General features: G+C 46.8%; 1 protein-coding gene across 4 annotated transcripts in view; it reads right to left on the bottom strand.

Annotated features, from left to right (window-relative positions):
* SOX13 (SRY-box transcription factor 13) overlaps positions 1-4831 on the bottom strand; it is a 44947-nt gene extending 40116 nt beyond the window's left edge. For 2 of the 4 annotated variants that reach the window (XM_027082694.1, XM_027082695.1), the window contains exon 1: positions 4236-4831. The gene's annotated coding sequence lies outside the window, so the exon portion shown is untranslated. The remainder of the gene's footprint in view (positions 1-4235) is intronic. The other 2 variants (XM_027082696.1, XM_027082697.1) reach the window with 1 other exon arrangement.
* Between the last annotated feature and the right edge of the window lie 20989 nt (positions 4832-25820).

Raw genomic sequence — 25820 nt, 5'->3', positions numbered from 1 at the left:
GAAATGGAGGCTCAGAGATGTTATGTGATGAACATCTCTCCTGGCTCTAAATCCTTCGTACTGTATCTATCATGTTGCCCTGAATCTACCAATTATCATAGTAGCAAAATGTTCAGGATGGGGCTCTCCCTATTACGAGGAAAGATGGAAATAAGGATGTGGATAAAACTCAAGACGTTTCCAAAGCCAAGGCAGCACTGGAAATTGTCTGTCACCATTACTGATCCCAGCATTCCTGACTACAAAATCTGAGCTGGGGGTGGAATGCCCTCTCTAGGCAAGAGCAGTGCATCGTGTTAGGCAACGGTGTGCTAGTGAGACCCATTGGCTCTACCTCCAGAATGATCTCCCATTGGCCCGCCTTATCCAAGTCATCATCTCAACTCAAATCAGCCTCCTAACCAGCCTCTCTTCTTCCATTCCTGCTCCCCTTCAAACTATTCTTTATGTAGTAGCCGGAGTGATGTCTCTTTTCCACATCTTTCCCCACTTATAAAAGTAATTCATGACAATTGAAGAAGATTGGAAAAATCAACAGAAGATAAAGGAGAAAATAAAAATCCCCCATACATCCAGTGTCCAGAATTAACCTCTGTAAACACTGAGGCAGCCACCTAGTCTTCCATCTGTGTAGGTGCGTGATGGACGTGCATGTACATATCATTATCTTTACAAAATTGGTACTATGATAACAGTTTTAGATTTTTTTAAAAACTTTTTATTATATACATTTTCCAGGCTTAAGCTATTCTTTTTTAACTATGCTTTCTGGTTTGGGTTTTTTTTTTTTTTTTTTTTGCATAGTTGATACATGCACATGGTACTACATTTGGAAAGGACAAAGAGTCTACATTGAAAACACCATCTTTCCTTCATCTCATCCCTCAGCCACCATTTCCCTCCCCTGGGGCTACTCTGATTACCAAATAAGCTGGGTTTTTTTCTTCTGTACCAAATAATCTCTTAAAATCATAAAGCAGATCACGTCACTCCCCTCCTTAAAACTCTCCAATGGCTTCCCATGGCCCTGGCCGTAAAATCCAGGCTCCTAACCAGGTCCCGTGTGACCAGGCTCTGGCCCTCCTGGCTTCTCCAGTCTCCCTCTCCAGCCCCACTGTTACTGCCAACCCTGTTCTGGCTGCAGGGATTTTTCTTTTGCTGTTCCCTCTGTCTGGAATCCCCTTCCTTCAGGTCTTTGTGCAGCTGGCTCCTTCTCACCCTTCAGGCCTGGACTGAGCTAGTCTCTCTCCAGGGCAGGTTTCACTGGCCTCACCATCTAGGACCTCCCCTGCCTGTCCCCACACATACACTGTCTATCACATCACCGTGTCATATTTCTGAAAATCACACAGGATCTAATATTGTCTTGGTTACTTATTTCAAGTTATTTATTGCCGGTCTCCTCCCTCTAGAAAGAAGGCTCTCTGAAGGCAGGCACACTACCTGTCTTGGTCACCCTTGAAGCCCTGCTGCCTAGCACAGGGCCTGGCACATAATAGGAGCTCAACAAATTTCTGTTAAAGGGATGAATGAGGGTGACTGCAATGCTGGTTCTCATCACTGAGAGCCTACCTGCAGGATCTCCAAGCTCCAAGAACCAATCTCCTGGCCATCCTCTCCCATGACTGGTGATGGGGTTAGAGGGTCAGAGAAGAGAGAGAGAGGAGTCCATTGTCCAAGGCACTGTGGGTGGGCAGTAGCTGCCTGCTCTTCTTCCTCACTGTCACACAGCTTACCCCTTACTTGTGTTGTGCATTTGCAGGGTCCAGAATCAGACAAGAAGCTTATGACAAACCCAAATTCCTAGTAAACACTCCAACTGCAAGTTGAAAGTTGAAGGTGAAACTTTTGCCCCTTACTTACCCCAAATCCCACATCCAGTCTGCCCAGGCAGCTGGGATATTCCAGGTTCCCAAGTGAGCCCCGGCAGCAGGCAACACAGATGCCACCTATGCCACCTCGGGAGCAGAGCTCCCCCTGGAACATCCTCAGCCCATCCCACCTGATTCTTCCCCAGGGCTGCAGACACTGGGGCTCCTCTCAGCCCCAGAGACACAAATGCGCATCCAATCCTGAGCCAGCAGCCCAGGTCAGGACACTCTTGGGGATATGCTTCCTTCCTGGGGCCTGATTTCCACTGAGAACACTACAGTTGGGCCAAGATTTATTTTTAAGAATGAGGAAAAGGAGGGAATAAAATGCCTTTCACAAAAGTTGTAAAGGGAGGGAGGGAGGGAAGGAGAGGAAGGAGAAAAAGAAAAAAAAAAACGACTTCACAAGGTGGAACTATGCAAGGAGTAGGGAGGTGCTAAAATCAGGAAAGGGTGGGAAGAAGTGTGAGGTTTCTTCCTTCCCAAAAGTGGACAATTATTATAATTGATTAAATGAGCACAACCCCAAGATGCTCTTCTGGGGTCTGTACAAAGTCAGTTAAGTAATAATGGCAATAACAGGTCACATTTCTCCAGCACTTACTATGTGCCAGGTACTGTTGTATGAGCTTCACTTTATTAAGACAACCCCACGAAGTGAGTACTGTTCATATTAAACCCATTTTACAGATGAGCAAGCAGATACAGAGCAGTAAGATTAAACTTCTCAAGACCATGTCTCCAGTGGCAGTATCTGGGATCCAACTCCAGAGCCCTGTCTCTTAACCTCTAAGCTAGGCTTACAATGGTCCAACTACCATCCTGGCATTCATACCTTCCAAACCAGTATCCCTCAACTGATCATTAGATGCCAGTTTCAAAGATGTGTGCATTAACTCTGACCATTTTGCATAGGGGAAAATCTAGAAAAGTTAAGGGACTCGCCCAAGCTCACACTGTCCATAGACGGGAAATTAGGACCAAAGTATGCTGAACCCCAGCATCTCGAGCGCCACTCCCCAAGGGCGCACAGTAGAAAGCAGGGTCTCTGGAAACTCCGCCCAGAGCAGCAGCATCTTCTCTTGCTGTCTTTTCGCCAGACCCCTTCAAGCGCCAGCGCCAAGGCGCCCTGCCCGGAAATTCCCAGAGTCAAAGCAAACTTCCCAGGAAAACTCCTCGGCTTCCTCCTAGCCCTTGTCACGGAGGCGGCTGCCAAGAGCGCCGCTGGAGTCCTTGCAGCTGCCGTCGGCCCTCCAGGGCTGGAGGCCGCCGCTCGTGCGCTCGGGGTCCTCCCGGAAAGGTCCAGGGCTGAAGTTCAAAATTCACTTCCCGCCCAGGCCCAGCTCGCGGCTCCGCCCGTGACTCTCCGGCAACCCCCACGTCTCTTGCCCTCCCCAGCTCCAGTTAAGTAATGGAGCACCTCCAGGCTGGAAGACCAGGCGGGCAGATGGGAGAATCCCGCGGGCGATCCCTGCGCGTCTGGGGACTGGAAGCAGCCGGCGCGCACGTGTGTGTGTACATGTACGTGTGTGTGTGTGTGTGTACGTGTGTGTGTGTGTGTGTGTGTGTGTTTACGCACAGAACGCGCGGGGTGGGAAAACAATGGCGAGCCGCTGGTAACAGAGCGACTAGCCCCCCTTCCCACCTCCGTACCTCCCTACCCCCAGGCACATTTGCTTTTGCACAGAGACAGGGATGAAAAGATTCACCTCCGACATCCAAAGGCAGGAGGTGGAGGGGTGGTAAGAAGAAGGCTAGGGTGGGAAGAGAGAGGGGGGTGAAACTGGAGCAGCCGGAGCAGAAAACAAACAGGATGCAGCGCCCGGCTGGTCCGCTGGGAAGCGAACCTGGAAGGGTGAGAGGGGCTGCGTGGCTGGCCCCCGGCACCCCACACAACCAGGACAGGGGTAGATCTGCGCCTCGGTGCGGGCACCGGAGCCCCAAGCCGGACGCGCACTGGTCGCCTCGGCTTCCCGCTGGGAAATCCTTGAACTGGGCGCACAGACGGGCTGGTGAGAAAGACCTAGTGCCCCCGGCCGGTGGGCGAGAAGCGGCCGTGGCGGGGTGGGGGCACCCCAAGCCCGGCTCCTGTGGTGCGCACACAGAAACAGACACCCACGGCCTTACCAGGCTGCCACCTCTCTCCACAAGGAGCCGGGTCTGCCCGCGAACAGACGCCACCGCCGGAGTAGTGAGGGGTAGGTGGGGGTCCGCTCCTTTTTAAAAAACTTTGCAAAGGATGGAAACTCGCAGAGAAGAGAGCCGGCGTGTGCCCAGAAACGCGAGGTCGCGAGTGTCAAAACTTCGGAGGGCTGGAGAGGGGGGCGCGGCGGCGCGCTCTGGGCACGGAGGGGGCGCACTTACTACTCAGCCGGGCGCTGGGCTCGCGGCTCTCGGCTCCGCGCTCCTGCTACTCCTCCGTCCGGGTCCTCGCGGCTGGCAGCCTGGGCTTCCCGCTCACATGCCCCGGCGACGCTACGAACGGGCGCGCTGGGCTGGGGCGGCTGGGCTGGGAGGAGGCACGCCCCCAGCCGTCGGCCGGGGAGTCGCTCGGGACTCGTGGCGACCCCGGGTCCGCACCCTACTACTGGCCGCCGTCCGGGGCGGAGAGCTCCGTTCCGGCCGGGCGGCGCCCTCCGCCGAGCCAGGTCGCTCTCTGCACTTTGCCCTCTGCCCTCAGCTCGCGGCCGTCTCCCTGCCTTCCGCGGTACTGCTCCCTGACTCGCCGGTTGCTGCGCCGGCCCGCCCGGCTCTCCCGCTCCGCGCTCAGAGCCTCGGCTCGGTCCCAAATCAGGGCCTCGGAGGCTGACCGCTGCACCCCAGGTTCAGACCCGGACTCGCAGCTCCGGGGCCGGGGTTCCAGGACCCGCACTCATACAGTTAAGTTCCAAGCCGGGACTGGGAGCAGGGCGCTCGTTGCTCGCTGCTGCGAGGCGACTCCACAGCCTCAGAGGAGAAAGAGGGAGGGAGACAGAGAGCGGGCCGGGGGAGGAGGAGGGAGGAGGAGGGAGGAAGGGTGGGGAGATGGAGAAGGAGGGAGGGACAGAGAGTTCCCTCCTCCTCCCTGCAGCCAGGTCCCTCCAGGCATCAACAGCCGGAATCCTCTGTTGGAAAGGAAAGAGCTGAGGTTCCTGGGCGGCGGAGATGGGTGGAAGTGGAGTGAGGGGATGGAAGGAATAGAAGAAAGAGGTGTATTCTGCCCACTCTCACTGCCCAGGTATGAGGTCGTTATAGAGGATCTTCGCTCCTTAGAGCAAGACCCAAGAAGTTGTCAATCCAACTCCCAGTCTCCTAACCCCTCCAGACAGATAACCTGGATTTAGGGTTTCTTAAAAACCGTTTCAGAACCTCCCTTAGGAACCTGATCCCACCTGCAGCTAGACTGCTTCCTGATGTGTCAGACCACTCCCTAGTCCTGTCATTTTGCACTCTCTCAAGTCTTTTATTGTTTTCCCTGACCTGTTCGATATGGCAGGGGGTGGGGGGGTGGGATTCCTTTAAATCAATGTATTTATTAAATGGCTATGCCTGGCCCAAATGAGTGCTGGGGACACCAGGATGAATGAGAAATGCCCTGCCCTTTCTGGAAGGAGACAGGTAGTGAACACATAATTACAGTGAAGTGGAAGAGTGCTGAGATCAGCCAGGCACATGGGGCGTGGAGACCATCGAGAGCACTAGCGTCTGGGACAGAGATCAGAGTCTTCTTGGGAGAGGTGTCATCTGAACTGCATCTTGGAAAGTAGAGCAGATTAAAGGCGTGGCAATCCTGGATCTGCAAATAACACTGTGCCCACAGTGCAGGTGGCCAGCATCTCAGCAGGTGATGGTCAGCCAAGCTCTAAGACTTCCTGAGGCTTTGGATTTCATCATTCCCCACCACCTTCCTTGGCTAAGTTGTCTTATTCATCTTTTAGGTCTCAGCCCAGATATATACTCTTCCAGAGCCTCTCTTGATGGCCAAATCTGTGTCAGGTACCTCACCTATGTATGGGCTCGGGAAGCCCCCCAGTCATAGATAGTATATGGTAACTGTTCATTTGTCTGACTCCCCAGTAAGCACCACAAGGGAAGGGATGTGTCTCTCTGGCTCCCTTGTGTTTAGCCAGGTCTTGGCAAAGAGCAGATCCTTGATAAATATTTGTCAATCAATTGGTTGATTGAAGGGAATCAATCAGTCACTGAGGAATTCTAAGCAGGGCCTCTGATGAGATCAGTCTAACTGAAGGCAGGGAGGCCAGTGACCAGACAATGGCGGTAACCAGGGTAAAAATAATGTGGGCCTGAGCTGGGGGTAAGGAAGATGGAAAGGAAGAAACAGGTGGGGGTAAGGAGGCGAGGGAAGTCAACATTAACTCTTCAGAGTCCGGCTTTTGGACGACTGTGGATGAAGCCCTTTCAGAAACTATGAAGCCAGGTACCACCAAGCCTTTCCTCCTCCCAGCCAGCATACCTGTGTTTTCCATATGTCAGGCTGTTTTCTCTGGCCCCTGATCAGCTTCAATGGGCAGTCTCATTATGGATCCCTCCTTGTATCTATCCTTAGCTATGGCAAATTGAGACAGGAAGAAAGGAGAGGTGGCAAGTGGGCTTTCCTCTCTCCAATATCCCCGCCCACTATATCTTACTTCATTGGCGTCCACCTTTCCCAGTCACTGCCACTTGAATTGGGATCTTTATAGTACCTGCCTACTGTGTCTTAGGCACAGTACTATTTTCATATATAACATCTATTTGTACCTTATCCCAACTCTGTGAGGGTGGTATCATTATCCCCATTTAGGTAAGAAAAATGAAGCTCAGAGTCATAGCCAGTAAGTGATGGGAGGAAGTGATTTGACTCTGAAGATTCTAGGTCTTTCTATACTACAACACTATTTCCTGGGAACACCAATCAAACTTACACATTTAACCACTCCCTCCTTAAAACACTTCAGGATTCCACACTCTCCTAAATTTCTTCCGACCTCGCTGGTTGCCCTTTCTCAGCCTCCCTTGTTTATATTTATTTATTTATTCCTCCACCGTTGTCTCCAGGTGAGTGTGTCCTGTGGGCTCTCCTGTACCCCATTTTCCTTTCTCTCTACTTTCTCTCCCTGGGTGAAATTTTAACTGTTTCCATTACTTTAAATACAAATGAGGCACTGATGTTTCTCCCAATTTTTTATTTAAGTCTCCAGGACTCCATGTATCCAACCATACACTTGACATTTCTACCCAAGGACTCGCAGACATCCTAAACCTAACATGTTCAGAATTGAGCCTATAACCACCCCCCTAAGCCTGTTTTATACCCTGTACCATCTTTCCCATCTCAGCAAATCGTACCACCTACCCAGTGGCTTGAACCTAAAACCTAGGAGTCATCTTTGATTCCTTCTTTCTGATCTAATCTACTTAGTGAGTGCTGTTGATCTGTCTCCAAAAATATATTCCAATCCATCTACTTCTTTGTCTTCACTGTCCCCACCCTAGCCCAGGCCATCGTCATCTCAGCTAGACTACCACAGCCTTGATGCTTCTGAGAACTGAGACTCCTTGCAGCCACATAATTTAACTAAGGCTGCTTACATTGATGTGACTTTAATATTTGTTCCAGAAATTTCTTGCCCGGGAAGATAAGACTGTAAACCAGTAAGTAACTTCATTATTTGCCTCAGGAACTTCCTGAAAATCAATTTATCTGAACAATAGACTGCTCAAACAGCCCCCTTCTCAGGACAATAGTTTGTTTAACCTGGCAAACCACTAGCTTATCAAACAATTGTTTATTTTTTGAGACCCTCCCCTTGCTGTGTCCTTCAATCCTGAATGGTTATCTCACAAAATTTGCCCAATCCCCATATTAAAGTATCAGCCTTAAACCAGACCTCAAACCCTATAAATATCTCTTTACCTGGAAAGTGCCTCCCCAAACCCTGCCCTTCCCAGAGTGGCTCCATTTCGTTCTCTGCTCTCAACACAAATGTCCTTTCCTTCATCTTTCCTCCTTCCCCACCTACAATCATCCCCTACCCCCATCTCCCACCTTTATTCTTCTAGGCCCCATTTGCCGCCTTCATATCACTTACAACAATTGATATTTAGTTATTTTATCGGTTTTCTGTTTTCTTGTGCTTTTCTGTTTCCACTTTAGACTGTAGGCTCTGTGAGGGAAGAAACTTGTCTGCTCTACTTTCCATTTAATTTCCAGAGCCCATAGGAGATGCTCAAAATAAATTTGCTGAAGGAATGCCTTTGACTGGCTTCAGGGAGTGTGGTCTCCAATCCACTTCGTGTGGTGGCAAACATGCTCCTGAGACACTGGTGGGGGCTGCAGTGTTCGGGGCTGCTGAGGTTCTCCACACTGCTTTAACCTCCAAGGTTAGAGACAAAGTGTAAAATGCAAATGAATGTTGGAGAAGTATACAAGGATTAAATTCACAGAATCTTGTGAATTGCTTTCCTCACTGTTACAGGAGAAGGGCCTGGGAGAGAAGCTCCAGGAGAGGAAGTGAGCTGAGAGCACATGGAAATCCCTGTCTGGCTGCTTTGCCTGAAGCCCTTCCTGTTTCCCCGCAAGACCACCGGCACCTTCCACGGGCCATTTTCTCTGTGCAGCCTAGAGGAGGGAGCTTGTAGCTTGGGTCAGGTCAGGGTAGGCCCAGCCTAGCAGAGCTTGTCTGGGCACCAGCTCTTCCTCCTACTGACCGAGGAAGTGCCTTTCTAGGTCCCTGTAGTCAGACATTTGAGTCAGGAGTGAATCAGGAGTATTCACTCAGGTGGGCCTCGGCTTTCAGAGAAGGCACTCCCTTCCAGCTGACGCTGGTGGGCCTCTAACTCAGTTTAACCCAAGTTTTTCCAGAGAGTCGCCCTCAGTATTGATTAGTATGGAAGCTGATCAGGAAGATAACAGGTGGATTCATAGAACGTTTAATTTGCCTATCGGAATCTGAGAATATAAGATCTGGAAGGAATCAGCCTCCCAGAACCATCTCCTCCGGTCCTCTCTTTGTGCGCAGAAAGGAGAGGTACCAAGGCTGGTACTTTATACGTATGATCTCCTTTTCTTTTTCTGATTTTTATTTATTTATTTATTTGGCTGCACCAGGTCTTAGTTGTAGCTTGCGGGATCTTCACTGTGGCATGCGGTATCTTCAGTTGTGGCATGAGAACTCTTAGTTGTGGCATGCATATGGGATCTAGTTTCCTGACCAGGGTTTGAACCTGGGCCCCTGCGTTGGAAGCGTGGAGCCTTAGACACTGGACCACCAGGGAAGTCCCACGTGATCTCCTTTAATCTCTCAACAACTCTGTGAAGATGGGAACAGTTCCACTTTACAGATGAGGAAAATAACACTCAGAGGGAGGAAGGGAAGTTTCCAAGACCACATAATGAAGGGGCAAGAGTTGACATTTGAATTCAGGTTTCTGGCCCTCAAATTCATGCTTTTTCTACTATACCACCCTGCTTCACTTCTTATGGGGTCCTTAGACTCTGAACCATACAAACTAACACTTGAGTATTATTTAACAGCCTAGATTCTAGCTTAGACCCTAGAAGTAGAAACAGCTCTTTGCTTCTTACGTGACAGTCAGCCTCCCGTCCCCCAAGTGGAGGACTTTCTCCCAATGAAGGACAGAGGTCTCAACCCATACTACCCCCCGCAACACAATTGCACGTGTGCACACACAGGGACCCCACTCGGTGCGTGTGCTCTTGAGTGCACTAGTGCTGATGACTTGAGTCCTTTACATATACAAACACATGCACACACACACACGCACGTGCGTGCTTCTAAAACATCTTTGCTCTATTCTTCACATGTGTAGCTACTATGGGGAATCGAGCAGGGGGAAGAGGGCTGGAGTAGTCATTCTCACCTCCAGAACTAGCAGGCATTCTCTCTGTAAATTTAATTACTAGTAGTCCTAAATGCTGGGGATAAAAAGCAGGCCACATGTCTCAATGGTCAACTTGGAATGGGTGCAGTGCAAGGACAGCCACCTCCCTCTGAGAGGGCACCTGCCACACACACACACACGCATGCATGCACACACACGCACACACGTGCACATACACACAATGGTTGTTTTTTTCTTCTCTCTTTCTATTCTTTCCCATCCCTTCCTTCAGAGGGGGGCCATTGGGCCCCACCTGAAAAGGCAGCTGATTGAGGGACGGAGTGAAAGAGGTAAAGAGGGTGTCCGCTTCCCAGAAGCCTGGTCAATTTAGAAAATCCTGCTGCAGCCTCCCCTCCTCACTTCCACCCCACCCCGGGGCTTATACTGCCCCACCCCCACCCCCTAACTTTTTTTTTAAACTCCCTTTCCTGTCTTGAGGAGACCTAGATCTCATCCTGGGAGGGACTGGCAACAATTAACAAAGGCACCATGGAGTAAAGACAATTAACAATCCAGAAAAGAGGGGAAAGAGAGGCTTTGTTCTGGTCTCCATGGCAACGGGGGGGGGAGGAGGAAGGAGGAGGAGGAGAAGGGCCATCCAGAGAGGCTGATACTTTCACTTTCCTTTCATCCCTCCCCTCTCCCGCCCCCTTGGGTTTCTGCCGGGGAGACTGAGGGGATTTTGAAGAGAACAGGGCTAGGACAGGCCAAGTCCGCAGGCTGCAGATTCGAGGTGGGTGACTGAGGCTCGTGCCCCAGCTGAGGACTCACTGAGGAATCGAGGCCAGAGGGACAGCCTTGGACCTGAAGCAAAGGCGTCCTCCCTTCCTCCTCCTTCTCTGAAGGGCTTATCTTGTGCTAAGAACTGTACCCAAAGTCTCTGTTCCCGACAGCTCGTGGCCAAAAGAGCTTGGGTGGCTCGTGCTTACTTCCTCATCGGAACACAGTGGGAAGTGGGGCGAGGGGCAGGACTGGCCGCCACAAATTACAGGGCCCACTGCAAAATGACACGTGGCATCTTTGTTTCAAAGTATTAAGAATTCAAGATGGCGATAGCAGCATTAAATCAAGCGCAGGGCATGTATGGCTGCACAGGTTGAAGGCCCTGGAAGCTGGCCCTGTCAGAAGGCAGCCTGGGGGCTGGGCTCTGCCTGCCCGCCCAGTGAATGTGCGTGTTGAGGGGGGAGGGAGAGAACACTCTGGAGCAAGTCTTTCCTTCCTAGATTTCTATTTCCTCATCCATTAAGGAGGAGATTGAACTAGGTGATCTGGGCTAGGTCATCTGTGAGTCAGGGCTTCCTCTTCCCCAAGAGAAGGACTTTCCAGGCTTCTCTCCACTGCACACAGTTCTGAGCTCCACCACAGAGAGAAACCAAGTACAGAACACTCATTCCTAAGAGTGGGGTGTTCCAGTGCCCAGCTCTCCAAGGCTCCCCTGCTTGGAAAAGGCAGAAGACAATGATGTACAAGCGCCACAACCCAGCTGGAGATCATTGCTGTGGGTTTGCAGGGAATTAGAAGGCACCTTCGATATCACAAGGTGTTTGTAGCCAGAGCAGAAGTGTCTTGGCAGGAGAAGCTAGGCACACCAGCCCAGCCTTGTGGATGGGCCTCTCCGTTAGGCACAGGAGACTGGCTGCCAGGACATTTCTTGCTCCCAGCAGCCCTAATGTCATGAGACAAAATGGGTCAGGGACTCCACAGTCTTATCCTTCTTGGGCTCAGCCTTACTGCCCTGTGGGTTCAAGTGAAATGAAGACTATTAATCAGAAATCCAAATCAAGGAGAAAAAAATTCAGCTCCGTCAGAGGCCCCAAACTAGGCAAAAAGTCAAAGGTTCTGCTCTCTGCTCTTATCTCTCTGCCTGGAGGGTATCCTCCCAGGAACTCCTTTTAGGGATGCTATTATGGGCCCTTCCCCAGATTCCTATATCCTAGCTCTTAATACTTCAGAATGTGACATATTTGGAGACAGGGTCTTTACAGAGGCAATTAAGTTAAACTGGAGTAATTTAGGGTGAGCCCTAAGCCAATAGGACTGTTGTCTTTATAAGAAGAGGAAATTTGCATGCAGACACACACAGAGGAAAGACAAGGAGAAGATGGCCACCTCCAAGCCAGGGAGAGAGGGCTGAGACAGATCCTTCCCTTGTGGCCCTCAGAAGGAACCAACTCTGCCAACACCTTGATTGTGGACTTCTAGGCTCCAGAACTGTGAGAAAATAAACTTCTGCTGTTTAAGCCACCCACTCTGTGGCACTTTGTTAGACCAGCCCTAGCAAGTAACCATGGGTGCTTAGGGGTTGGGAGGTCTGCACAACCTTGAGGCTGCCTGGACTCAGAGAATGTGTCTGCATGAAGGGGAAGGCTTTTGCACTTGCATTGCAGCACTATTTTAACTTGAAACAAAACTGAGCTATTACTCTCTTCCCTCATAGACCAGTCTTTTAAATGTTTTATTTCTTTTGGTATCGGTTTAACACATTTTATTGTTTTTAATCCCTTTAGTCTTTTATTTTTCTGGTTTTAATGATTTTACTTATCTCAGTCATTTTTAATCTGTTTTTTCTTTCTTCTAGATATTTTATACTCTTTTATCTCATCTTATCTTCTAGATTTATTGTTATTGTATTATCTTTTTATTTTCCATCTACTATATCTAACCTTTGCCTTACCGTGTCTTTGTTCCATCTTTTAATTTCTTTTTAGTTTATTTGGTTTGTTTTTAGTTCATATTATCACTTTGCCTGCTGCCTTTTTGTAGAACTGGTCTTACCATCTTTTTATTTCTTCTTAGTTTATCTTTTTATTGACTGTTGTATTATCTTCCATATTTTACTGTTTTCAATTCTCTCAGCTTATTAAATGCCGAGGCTGGAAACACAGCCCTCAGGGGAGAGCTGGGATGCTAACCCAGCCCCCAAGCTGAGGAGGCTGGAGGCTGTACCTCCTTGAGCTGACCCTCCCAGCAATTCCCAATAGATGCCCAGTTTGCTGCAAAGCTGGCTCCTCCCATCTATAAGAATTAATCTGTGTAATATAAGAGACCTTGGGATAAAATTCTCCCCGGAAGATATCAGGTTTGCTTATAGTAATAGCACATTAGAACTGTTGGAAGAGCCTAGCTTTCTCACATCATATGCCATCAGACTGCACTGCATCATCTAACACTTAAGCATCACTAGATGTTAGACCAAGGCTGTAAAGAAACCACACTATTTGTAAGGGTGGCTGTGGTGGGTAGGAATTTCGCTTCGGGAAGGAATCCCAGCATAACTCCTCAGGTTTAATTTTGACAAGAAACCAAGTTCTCTGGATCCTTGCAACAAAAGTCCTTGGGAAGAGGCACAGTGGAGGGTCTTCTGAAATCCTTACATCTTAGCTGTCTCTCATTCATTCATATATTTGATAAATATTGAGAACCTACTATGTGCATGAACTGTGTGCTAGGCAATGATGACAAAGTGAAGAGCAAAAAGAGCTAGTCTCCTTGCCATCATAAAGTTTATAGTCTAATAAAAGTATCTTTACCTATGACTAATCTGATTTGCCCTCCTTCCATGCAAGATTAAAAGAGGTTATTGTGTCGGAGACTGCTAGTTTTCCCACAAGATGTTTTTCTCTTCTAGAATAATACAAGTTTTTGCTGAGAAACTGACTGCCAATCAAAAGGCTGCATTTCCTCATCTCCCTTGCAGCTAAACATGGCCACGTGCCTAGGTTCTGCCCTATAGGACCTAAGCAGAAGTGATAATACAACTTCCTGGCTGCCCTATAGTAAAGTAATACGTGCAACTCTCTGGTCATGTCCTTAACAAGAAAGGAAGTAATCTGCCCATTCTTTCTCCCTTATGGTGGCAGGAGCTGTACTAGGTATCTCAGACCATGAGATGGGGCATTAAAAAAGGAGTCTGGGTCTCTGATACTACAGAGCCCCCATGAAGCTCTGTACAGCTTATTTTTGGAAAATTACAGGAGAGACTAATAAACCAAGACACTGTGACACTGGCCTTTGTTACAGTAGCTGAATCGGTTCTCTTTAGCATGTAGGTCGCCTCCAAAACTTTCCCTTCTTTTGAGGTGAGCCTGGAATCATGTCCTTCTGAGAAGTTTCAGAGAAGAGTTAGATATATCCCTGCTGGGTTGCTCCTGTAGGCAAGAAAGAGAACATTTCCTTGTCACCAGGGTGCATGAGGGTGGATGAGCTGCCACATTTCATGACTGTACAAGCCTCCTCGCTGCGTCCTGTTTTCTTGAGTCCTGGAAAAGTAAGCTAGGTCTTAGCTCTTGTTCCCACTTTAAAAATCCTTTTCATGAAAAAACTATGCAAACAGAAGAACCTATTCTGTTAAAAACTATCTTTCATCAAAGGAATCTACACCAATGACCATACTGACCCCACCCCTCCACCAGCAATGTGATTCCTCTCCAAATTTTCTATTGTTGGCTTAGAACTCCAAGTTGGCCCTGAAAATGGTTACTTTCATGCTCCCCAGTCACACTTTCAGTTACTTCAGCTGTTGGAGCTCCCTGCCATCAGCCCAGCCCCTCTGCAAACAGAGGCTGCTGTGAAAGCCTGCAGGTTCTTCCACCACTGAAAGCTCAGTAGAATCCTAACACTGTGAATTTAGTCTTGCTTCTACCCAATCAAGTGACAGTAAACCCTTGTATTTGTCTGCTCAGGCTACTGTAACAAGATGCTGTAGACTGGGTGGCCTAAACAACAGAAATTCATTCCTCACAATTCTGGAGGCTAGAAGTCCAAGATCTAGGTGCCAGCTGATTGAATTCCTGATGAGAACTCTCTTCCTGGCCTGTAAGCTGCTGACTTCTCCCTGTATTTGTACTTGGTGAAGAGAGAGAGCTTTCATCTCTCTTCTCTTCCTCTTCTTATAAGAACACTAATTCCCATCATGGAGGCCTACCCTCATGATCTCATCTAGACCTAATTACCTCCCAAAGGTCTCACATCCAAATCACACTGGGGGGTTAGAGCTTCAACATGTGTGTTCTGGGGGGACACAAACATTCAGTCCATAATACCCCTCATCCCCACTCCTTTCTGTCTTCAGTCCTTAAAATAAATAAATTGAGTCATAATCCTGTATAATTCTAAACTATCAAAGGATAATAGTTACATCCTTCCAGAAGATTCCTTGAAGTTTCCTCCTAATATCTAAAATAGTTCTCCCAGCACGGGGCTGGATAGGTTTCTCAGTAAAAACTCCTATTACTTTTTTTTTTCCTTCCAGTTTTATTGAGATACAATTGACATACAGCACTTATAAGTTTACAGTGTACAGCATAATGATTTGACTTACATATGTCATGAAATGATTACCACAAAATTTATTGAACATCCATCATCTCATATAGATACAAAATTAAACAAAAAAACTTTTTTTTCTTGTGATGAGAACTCTTAGGATTTACTCTCAAGAATTTCATATATAACATACAGCAGTGTGGGTTGTATTTATCATGCTGTATATTATATCCCTCGTACTTATTTGTCTTATAAGTGGAAGTTCGCACCATTTGACCACTTTCATCCAGTTCCCCCTCCAGCCACCCCTGCCTCTGGTAACCACAAATCTGTTCTCTTTTTCTATGAATTTGTTTGCTTTTTAAAAAAATTTTTATTGGAGTATAGTTTATTTACAATGTTGTGTTAGATTCAGGTGTACAACAAACTGAATCAGTTATACATATACATATACCCATTCTTTTTTTAGATTCTTTTCCCTTATAGGCTATTGCAGAATATTGAGTTGTGTTGCCTGTGCTATATAGTAGGTTCTTATTAGTTATCTATTTTATATATAGTAGTGTATATATGTCAATCCCAATCTCCCAATTTATCCCTCTGCCCTGGCCTTTTTTTTTTTGAAGTATAATTGACCTTCAACACTATGTTCGTTCCTGTAACACAACATAGCATAGTGATTTAGTATTTCTATACATTTCAAAATTATCACCACGATAAGTCTAGTTATGATATGTCACTATAACAAAGGTAATACATAGTTATTTACTATATTCCCCATACTGTACATAGCAATATATATATATGATTATTTTAAGTTGCTGATCTCTTAAATTCAAACACACTTTAACAACCCTCCATTTTTACTCCTCCCACCCCCATCACATTTAATGTTTTTTTTGTTTTTTTTGTTTTTTTGTTTGGTGGTCCGCGGGCCTCTCTCTGTTGTGGCCTCTCCTGTTGCGGAGCACAGGCTCCGGACACGCAGGCTCAGCGGCCATGGCTCACAGGCCCAGCCGCTCTGCGACATGTGGGATCTTCCCGGACCAGGGCATGAACCCGCGTCCCCTGCATTGGCAGGCGGACTCTCAACCACTGCGCCACCAGGGAAGCCCACATTTGATGTTTTTGACATGATATTTTACATCTTTTTGTTTTGTGTATCCCTTAACTACTTATTGTGGATATAGCTGATTTTACTGTTTTTGTCTTTTAACTTTCCTACTAGCTTTATACATGGTTGATTTATACTACCTTTACTGTATATTAGCCTTTACCAATGAGATTGTTCCATTTGTAACTTTCATGTTTCTCATGGCCTTTTCTTTTTTGGTTAGAGGGGTCCCTTTAACATTTCTTGTGAAGCTGATTTGGTGGTGCTGAACTTTTAGCTTTTGCTTGTCTGTAAAACTTTTGATCTCTCCGTCAAATCTGAATGAAAGTCCTGCCTGGTAGACCATTCTTGGTTGTAGGTTTTTCCCTTTCATCACTTTAAATATATCCTACCACTCCCTTCTGACCTGCAGAGATTCTGCTGAAAAGTCATCTGATAGTCTCCCTTGTATGTAACTTGTTGCTTTTCTCTTGCCACTTTTAATATTTTATCTTTAATTTTTTTTTCATTTTTAATTACAGTGTGTCTTGGTGTGGTCCTCTTTGGGCTGATCCTATTTGGGACACTCTGTGCTTCCTGGACCTGGATGTTTCATTTCCCAGATTAGGGAAGTTTTCAGCTATTATGTCTTCAGATATGCTCTCTGTCCCTTTCTGCCTCTCTTCTCCTTCTGGGACCTCTGTAATGTGAATATTAGTGTGCATGATATTGTCCCAGAGGCCTCCTAAACTGTCCTCATTTCTTTTTATTCCTTTTTTTCATTTTCCTGTTCAGCTTCAGTGATTTCCACTTACTGTGTCTTCCAGCTTGCTGATCTGTTCCTCTGTATCATTTAATCTACTGTTGATTCCTTTTAGTGTATTTTAAATTTCACTTATTGTATTCTTCATCTCTGTTTGGTTCTTTTTTGTATTTTCTAACTCAGTTAAAAACTTCTAACTTCTCACTCTGTTCATCCATTCTTCTCCCAAGTTCTTTGAACATCTTTGCAGTCATTACCTCAAACTCTCTGTTGAGTAGATTGCCTATTTCCACTTCACTTAGTTCTTCTTCTGGGATTTTACCTTGTTCTTTCATTTGGAAGATATTCCTGTCACCTCATTTTGCCTAATTTGCTATTTTTATTTCTATGTAACTGGTAGGTTGGTTACATTTCCCAACCTTGGAGAAATGGCCTTTTGAAGATCCTATACGTTCCAGCAGTGCTCTCCCTTGTGATCATCAGAGCTATATGTTCTAGGGGTGCCCTATATTTGGGCTGCATAGGTCCTCCTCTGGTGGCAGGCTGACTACTGTGGGCAGTCTGGTAGGCATGGCTGGCCCCTGGTCTGGTTGGTTGCCAGGGCTGAGTCACAAGGGTGCTGGCTACAAGGCCCTGAAGGATCTTGGGGCTAGTGCTGGCCCAGTGGTGGGTAGAGCTGGGTTCTGCAGTGGGTGGTTGTGAGTCTGAGGGTCCCAGATCTAGTGTCAATCTGCTGGTGGGAAGGACCAGTTCCTGACGTGGCTGGCTGCAGGGTCTGGGGTGTTGGCCTGCTGGTGAGTGGGGCTGGATCCTGGGACAGCTGGCTGAGGGGTCCAAGGTGTCTCGGAGCTGGTATGGGCCTACTGGTGGGTGGGGCTGGGGCCCAGGGGGTCCTGGGGTTGGTGCTAGCTTGCTTGTGGGTGGGCTGTGTCCTGGTTTGGGAGGTTGCAAGGCTATGGTAGTCCTAGGGCTGGTTTCTGCTGTCGGCAGGTGGGGCCAGGGTCCATGGGATCCCAGGGCTGGTGCCTGCCCATTGATGAGTGAGGCCAGGTCCTGGGGCTAGTGCTGGCCCACTGGTGGGCAGAGCTGTGTCCTGGCTGCAGGACCCTACGGGTCCCGGGGCTAGTGCCAGTGAACTGGTGTGTGGTGCTGGGTCCTGGGCCCTCTGTTGCACAGGCCCAGGTTCCAGGGCCGCTATGGGCTCAAGGAGTCTTAAGGCAGCAGGCCTGCTGGTGGGTGGGGCTGAGACTCTGCCCAGCTAGTTACATGGCCTAAGGCATCCCGGTCCTGGGTCCCACAGGCTGGTGGGCAGGTTTGGGTCCCAGCCCTAATAGGCTAGAGGGAGGACTCCAAAGTGGCACTTACCAGCGCCAGGGTCCTCATGGTAGAACAAACTCCCCGAAATGGCTACTGCCAGTGTCTTTGTCCTCAGGTTGAGCTCCAGTTTCCTCCTGCCTCTCCGGGAGGCTCTCCAAGATCAGCAGGTGGGTCTGACCCAGGTTCCTTTCAAATTACTGCTCTGCCCTGGGTCTCAGAGCATGTGAGCTTTTGTGTGTGCCCTTTAAGAGTGGAGTTTCTATTTCCCACAGCCCCCTGGCTCTCCCCTGAAATGAGTCCTATTGGCCTTCAGTGCCATACATTCTGGAGGCTCGTCTTCCTGGTGCAGGACTCCCAGGCTGGGGAGCCTGCTATGGGGCTCTGATCACTCACTCCTCAGGGAGAACCTCTGCAATTGTGATTATCCTCCTGTTTGTGAGTTGCCCACCCGGGGGTATGGGTCTGGACTATACCACATCACTGCCCTCCTTATCCATCTTGTTGTGGTTCCTTCTTTGTATCTTTAGTTGCAGAAGCTGTTTTCTGGTAGTCTTCCAGTCTTTCTCATCAATAGTTGCTCTGTAAATAGGTGTAATTTTGGTGTCCCTGTGGGAGGAGGTGAGCTCAGGGTCTTTCTGCTCCTCCGTCTTGGCCCGAAACTCCTATTACTTTTTATTTTAGGATGTAACTAGATCTATGAAATAATTTCATTTCTAAGAATTAGGTCCTTTTTTGCAGTTCTATGTGGAAAATGAGGCAAAGGTGAATTGGCCATTTCAATCTCAATGTCCCTAAGCTTCTAGATTCTTCAAATTGTAGTCAGTCTGTGAGGATATCTGTGGTAGTAAGTCTCCAAGATGGATTCCCAGTGATGCCCACCTCTAGGCGTGCATGCCCTTGCCCTGCTGTAATCCCTTTCCACTGAGTGTGAGCTGGACTTAGTGACTCATTTCTGATGAACAGAATACGGTAGAAGTGACAATATGTGATTCGGAGACCAGGTCATAAAAGGCAGATTGGCGTTTGGATCATTCACTCTGAGAGAAGTCACCTGCCGTGTCAAGCAGCCTTGTGGAAAGGCCCATGTGGTAAGGCACTCAGGCCTCCTGCCCACGGCCATGTGAGTGAGCTTGGAAGCGGACACTCCAGCCCCAGTCAAGTCTTCAGAGACTGCAGCCCTGGCTGATAACTTCCCAAGAGACCTAAGAGAATCTGAGCCAGAATCACTCAGCTAAGCACACCTGGATTCCTGAACCTCAGAAACTGTGTGAGATAACAGTGTTTATTATTTTGAGATGCAAAGTTTGGGGGTCATTTTTTATGCAGCAATAGGTAGGGAGATAATAGATAAGATGTCAGTATCAGTAAGATAACTCCATAGCTTTGACATATATTTACCGTCTATGGATGGGATCAGCCATCTGCAAAAAAGAAAATCAATGTGTAAACAGGAATCTGAGAGAATATTTATTCTCTGGAAAGCATGATTTAATCATCTGCATAATTCGTATTCTCCCAAACCTCATATCATGATGCTGGACACAAAATTAGCTAATTGATTAATTGATGACTGCTTATTGAGATTTGCATTGCTTTCTATTTGCCTTGTTTAAAAAAAATAGTTTGTAGATTCGCAGAGCTCTTTCTGGAGTGAAGAAGAGTTATTTTGACTGGTGAATCCATTTAAAATGTCTTATCTGAAGCCTTTACTGGCCACCCTTATCTTCACACCAGCCATCCATGGCACCCTGAAAACACCTCTGTTATGGTACTTGGCACTGCATTGTAATTGTCTGATTACTTGCTATCTCCATCATTAGGCTGGGAGATTTTTTCAAGGCAGAGACTGTGACTTATTCAACTTTGTTCTTAGAACAGAGCAGTCTCTGACCCATAGTACAAGATCAACAAATATGTCTTACATGAATGAATAAGAATATATTAATGAAGGAAGGAATAAATAAATGAGTTGGCCTTGGAAAAAAACTAAGTAGCCTGAGGAAAATTCCTTCCCCCTCAGATTTCTGTTCACCTATAAAATGAAGGGATTGGACAAGTTTATGACTAAGATCCTTTTCCATTCAGACCTTCCATGATTCATGATTGAAGATGAGAGTGAGAACCTATGCCTTCTATGACCTTCAAAAAGCAATGTTGGGAAGAAAATAATAAAGATAAGAGTGGAAATCAGTGAAATAGGAAACAGACCAACAATGAAGAAAATCAATGAAAGTAAAGGCTGGTTCTTTGAAAAGATCAGTAAAATCGATAAACTTCTAGCTAGACTGATCAACAACAAAAGAGGAAAGACACAAATTACCAACATCAGGATGAAAAGGAGGGAGCATCACTTCAAATCCTGTAGACATTAAAAGGATAAGAAGGGAGTATTATTAACAACTTTTTAGAATAAATTTGGCAACTTACATGAAATGAACAAATTACTTGAAATACACATTAGAGAAACTGGCCCAAGAAGAAATAGAATATCTGAATAGCCTTCTATCTATTCAAGACTTGAGTTCATAATTTTTTGAAAAACTTGCAAAACTTTATCAATGATTTGAGGATGAAATGATACTAATAATACATTAATTGTTTCAGAAAGCAGAGGAAGAAGGAACATTTCTCAACTCATATTATGAGTCCAGAGTTACACTGATGCCACAACCAAAGATATTACAAGGAAAGAAAACTACAGAGTAATATCCCTTGAACATAGACACAAAGCCTTAACAAAATCTTTGCAAATAGGGCTTCCCTGGTGGCTCAGTGGTTAAGAATCTGCCTGCCAAAGTAGGGGACACGGGTTTGAGCCCTGGTCCGGGAAGATGCCGCATGCTGCGGAACAACTAAGCCCATGCGCCACAGCTACTGAGCCTGCACTCTAGAGCCCGCGAACCACAACTACTGAGCCCACGAGCCACAACTTCTGAGCTTGTGTGCCACTACTACTGACATCTGCGTGCCTAGAGCCCAAGCTCTGCAACAAGAGAAGCCACCATGATGAGAAGGCTGCGCACCGCAGCAAAGAGTGGCCCGCACACACTGCAACTAGAGAAAGCCTGTGTGCAGCAACAAAGACCCAATGCAGCCAAAAATAAATAAATAAATAATTTTTTTAAAAAATTACCTTTAAAAAAATAAATGAGATATGCAATGTTCATGGATGGAAGGCTCAATATTGTTAAAATGTTAATGCTCCCAAAACTGACCTATAGATTCAATGCAATCCCAATCATAATCACTGCTATGGACTGAATTTGTGTCTCCCCCCTCCAAATTCACATGTTGAAATCCTAACCCCAATGATTGCATTAGGTGTGAGGCCTTTGGGTGATGATTAGGTCATGAGGGCAGAGCCCTCACTAAATGAATTAGTGCCCTTATAAAAAGTCCCCAGAGAGAACCCTTGCCCCTTCTGCTATGTCAGGACACAGTAAAAAAAGATGGCCATCTATGAACCAGGAAGCAGGCTGTCACCAGACACTGAATCTGCTAGTCCCTTTATCTTGGACTGCCCAGCTTCCAGAACTGAGAAATAAATTTCTGTTGTTTAAGCCTACGGTAAGTCTATGGTATTCTGTTATAGCAGCCCCAGGGACTAAGATAATCACCCAGTAATTTTTGCAGAAATTGACAAGCTTATTCTAAAATTTACATGGAAATTCAAAGGACCTAGAACATCCAAAACTATCTTGAAAAAGAAGAGCAAAGTAGGACTTGACTTCAACACATACTCTAAAGCTATAGTCATGGAGTCAGTGTGGTGTTGGTGTAAGGATGGGCAGTGAAACAGACCAGAGAGTCCATAAATAGACCTACACATGTTTTGTCAATTGATTTTGACAAGGGTGCCACAGTAATTAATGAATTTATTTATTTATTTTCCCATGACTTTTAATATGATGCTAAGCCTATTTTTTAAAATATTTATTTATTTATTTGGTTGTGCCAGGTCTTAGTTGCAGCAGGTGGGCTCCTTAGTTGCAGCATGCGGGCTCCTTGGCGCCACAGTAATTTAAAGAGGAAAGGATATCTTTTCAACAAATGAAGCTAGAACAACTGCATAGTCTTATGGAAAAAAATATACCTTGACCACAACCTGATAACACATACAAAAGTAAACTAGAAATGGATCATAGACCTAAACATAAAAGCAAAAATAATAAAATTCTAAAAGAAAACATTGGAGAAAATCTTTGTTACCTTGGAGTTATTAAAGATTTCTAAGGACACCAAAAAAGAAACAATAAATTTGACTCCATTGAAATTGGAGACTTCTGCTCTTCAAAGGACATTTTGGGAAAACAATAAAGGAAGTCACAGTCCACAGCCTGGGAAAAAGTATTTGCAATACATGTATCTGACAAAGGACTTGTGTTCAGAATATATAAAGAACTCTTATGTTTCAATAATAAGGCAAACAACCCAATTTTTAAAAAATGGACAAAATACTTGAATAATAACTTCACTGAAGAAAATCTGTGAATGGCCAATAAGGCATATTCAACATCTTTAGTTATCAAGGAAATGCAAATGAAAACTGCAACAAGATTTTATTACACTCCTATTGGAATGGCTAAAAGAAAAAAGATGGACAATGCAAAGTGTGAGCAAGGACGCAGAGCAACCGGAACATTCATATATTGTTGATGGGTGCATAAAATGCACCACTTTGGAAAGATTTTGATGATTTCTTATAAAATTAGCATACACTTAGCATATGACCCCAAAATTCCCCTACTAGATATATACCCAAGAGAAATGAAAATATATACCCACAAAGACTTTTTTTTTAATATAAATTTATTTATTTATTTTTGGCTGCGTTGGGTCTTTGTTACTGTGCATGGGCTTTCTCCAGTTGTGCAAGCGGGGACTACTCTTCATTGCGGTGCATGGGCTTCACATTGTGGTGGCTTCTCTTGTTGCAGAGCACGGACTCTAGGCACGCAGGCTTCAGTAGTTGTGGCTCACGGGCTCTAGAGTGCAGGCTCAGTAGTTGTGGCGCACGGGCTCAGTTGTTCTGCGGCATGTGAGATCTTCCCAGACCAAGGCTCGAACCCATACCCTGCATTGGCAGGCGGATTCTTAACCACTGCACCACCAGGGAAGCCCCACAAAGACTTTTGTACTAATGTTGAAGGAAGTTTTATTCATAACAGCCCCAAAGTGGAAATAATCCAGGTGTCCATGAACAAGTATAAAGAAAGATACTGTGGTGAAGTCACACAATAGAATACTACTCAGGAATGAAAAGAAAAACTACAGGTTCATGCAACAACTGGGGGAAGCCAGACACAAGTGTCCATGCTCCATGGTTCCATTTATTCGAAAATCTTGAATTTGCAAAGCTAGTCTATGGTGACAGAAAACCGATCAGTGGTTGCCTGGGGCCAGTGGTTGGAGGGAACATTTTGGGGACGATGGAAATGTTCTATATCTTGATTGTGGTGGCGGTTACATAGGTTTAAAAATTTGTCAAAACTTATCGAACTATACATCTAAAAATGGTATGTTTTATTTTAAGTAAATTACACCTCAATAAAGTTAATTTAAAAAGAAAAAACGGCAAAAAATAAGTAAATAAAAAGAAAAAAAGGCAACGTTGGCCACATCCTACATTGAAGGAGTAGAGTTTGAGGTTGGTTTCAGTCTCTATCTTCCCATCTCCCTTCAGCATCCCCCCTTTACCAACATCTTTTCCCCAAAGCCATCCCACAGCAGGGGCTCCTTTCTCTGGGAAAGGTCTCTTTCCCAGCATGTCCTCCCCACCTGCCACCCCCAGCCAGACCTTTCTTCACCAGCCTCCACAATCCAGAACCTCCTGTACCCCTGACCAGCTGGCTTTAAGGATAAGCTGTCTGTGTTTTCCCAGGTAAGGGCTTGAGGTCAAAGCTGACCAGTCTTAGCAAATTGTGTTCAGCTGATGCAGAGTTGGCCCTCGACTAAACACATCAGCCTCACCAGCTCTCACTGGGTCTTGACAAGGGTGAGAGACTGCACACAGACTCTCTGGCACCTCTGCCTCCAGACCTCCACACTTATCCTGTGGACCACAGGCCCAGGCTCTCTGGCCTGTACATGAAGTTCCTGGCCTAGGCTTCTTGGTCTCTTCTCCACCGGAGTCTCATCCTCTTTTCGGATCCTAGCTCCTTCTGTCCCAGGTCGTCTCCTGCCCTAAGACGTCATTCCACCTAGGAAATCCCAGATAGAACTGTTTAAAAGAAAGAAATCCAGATTGGCGGTGATTGTGGCTTAGGGCCCCACCCATGACCCATTAGAATCCCTTGAGAAGGAGCAGCCTGAGCTGGCCTGCGTTCCTCCCCAGCAGGCGAACGACTCTTTGCAAGGCTGGATGACCTTGTAGCTCACATTATTCATGGACCTGCCCCCACTCACCCCTCCCTCCCCCGGGGAGATACATATACAAACCATTTGGAGACAAAGGAAACAATCCTAGCTAAGCATATAAAAAGGGTGCCAAGAGGGCTGAGAGGCTCGGTTAGGGCTCCTGCCCTGCATTTGTTTCTAGAGTCTTCTTTGCACCCTGTTCCAGGAAGAGGCTAAAGCGTGGAATCCAGGTGGGCAGTGAGGACCAGAAACTGGGGGGGTTTGAGCAGCAGCATCCTTAGGGGAGCTGTGGTTCTTTGGCCCCAGCCCCTTGTCTTCCTCGTACTTTTGGACAGAAAAGAGGATGCAATTACCCTGGTCATGGGAATGGCTGGACCCGTCCGACTTGAAGACAATGACTTGGCCAGAGCACGTGGGCCAGCCCAGGAGACTGGCTCAGGTCTGCGTCTTCCTGGGAGGAAGTGAGGCATTGTTTCGGGGGCTGTGTGGGCCCGCTGGAACTCTGCACAATGCAGGGATCAGTGGGTGCCAGGTCCAGCCCACCATCGGGAACTTGTTTATTGCTTTAATGACCCCACAGTGGATCCACCTGGAAACAGACCTGCTAATGAGCGGAGACAGAGCTGGCACAGCCCCAAGGGAAGCCTGTCGGGCCAGCTCCCCTGGAGGAGCTAAGGGTGTGTGGTCTGAGACTGGGAGAGCTGGGAAGTAGAGACCTCTGTTCTGTCTGGGAAAACCACAGGGAGAGCTCGTGCTTCTCCATCCCCATCCGCCTCCTGCTATGGGGTCATGAGAAGGCAGAGTGGGGGAAGGGGCTGTGAGGTTGAGAATGGGAGGCATAACTGGGCTTCCCGTTCTAGCCTCTGCTCCAAACTGCTGGTGGCCTTGACCAAGCTAAGCTTTCTGGACCTCAGTGTCTCCAACTTTCGGGAAGGGGTACCAAAATCATTCCTGCTGTGTCTCTACTTTCCCAGGGTGTTGGGAGGATGAGGTAAGATCAGACACAGCAACTGCTTTGAACTCCTTGGAAGAAAAAAAAAACTTTTAGACATCAAGGTTTTATACTGTTTGCTTCTTTGCACTGTGGCTGGAACCTGGGAGCTTGGGGAGATGCACAGTCTGGGACCCAGTTTTCCTAGACTGTTTGTCAGGCACCTGCCAGAGACTGAGACAAAACGTAAAAACTGCCCCTGCGTCAAGGACATCTAGGAGTCAAGGGTGGGCATCACAGGAGGGGGCAATTGTGTGGTGGAGCCAGCCTGTGCCAGCT

This window comes from Aethalodelphis obliquidens, unplaced genomic scaffold, assembly GCF_003676395.1.
Source record: "Aethalodelphis obliquidens isolate GAN/ISIS:26980383/991018 unplaced genomic scaffold, ASM367639v1 scaffold48, whole genome shotgun sequence".
Classification (NCBI taxonomy): domain Eukaryota; kingdom Metazoa; phylum Chordata; class Mammalia; order Artiodactyla; family Delphinidae; genus Aethalodelphis; species Aethalodelphis obliquidens.
The sequence above is the reverse complement of the archived record's forward strand: the minus strand, read 5'-3'. Positions and strand labels throughout refer to the sequence as shown.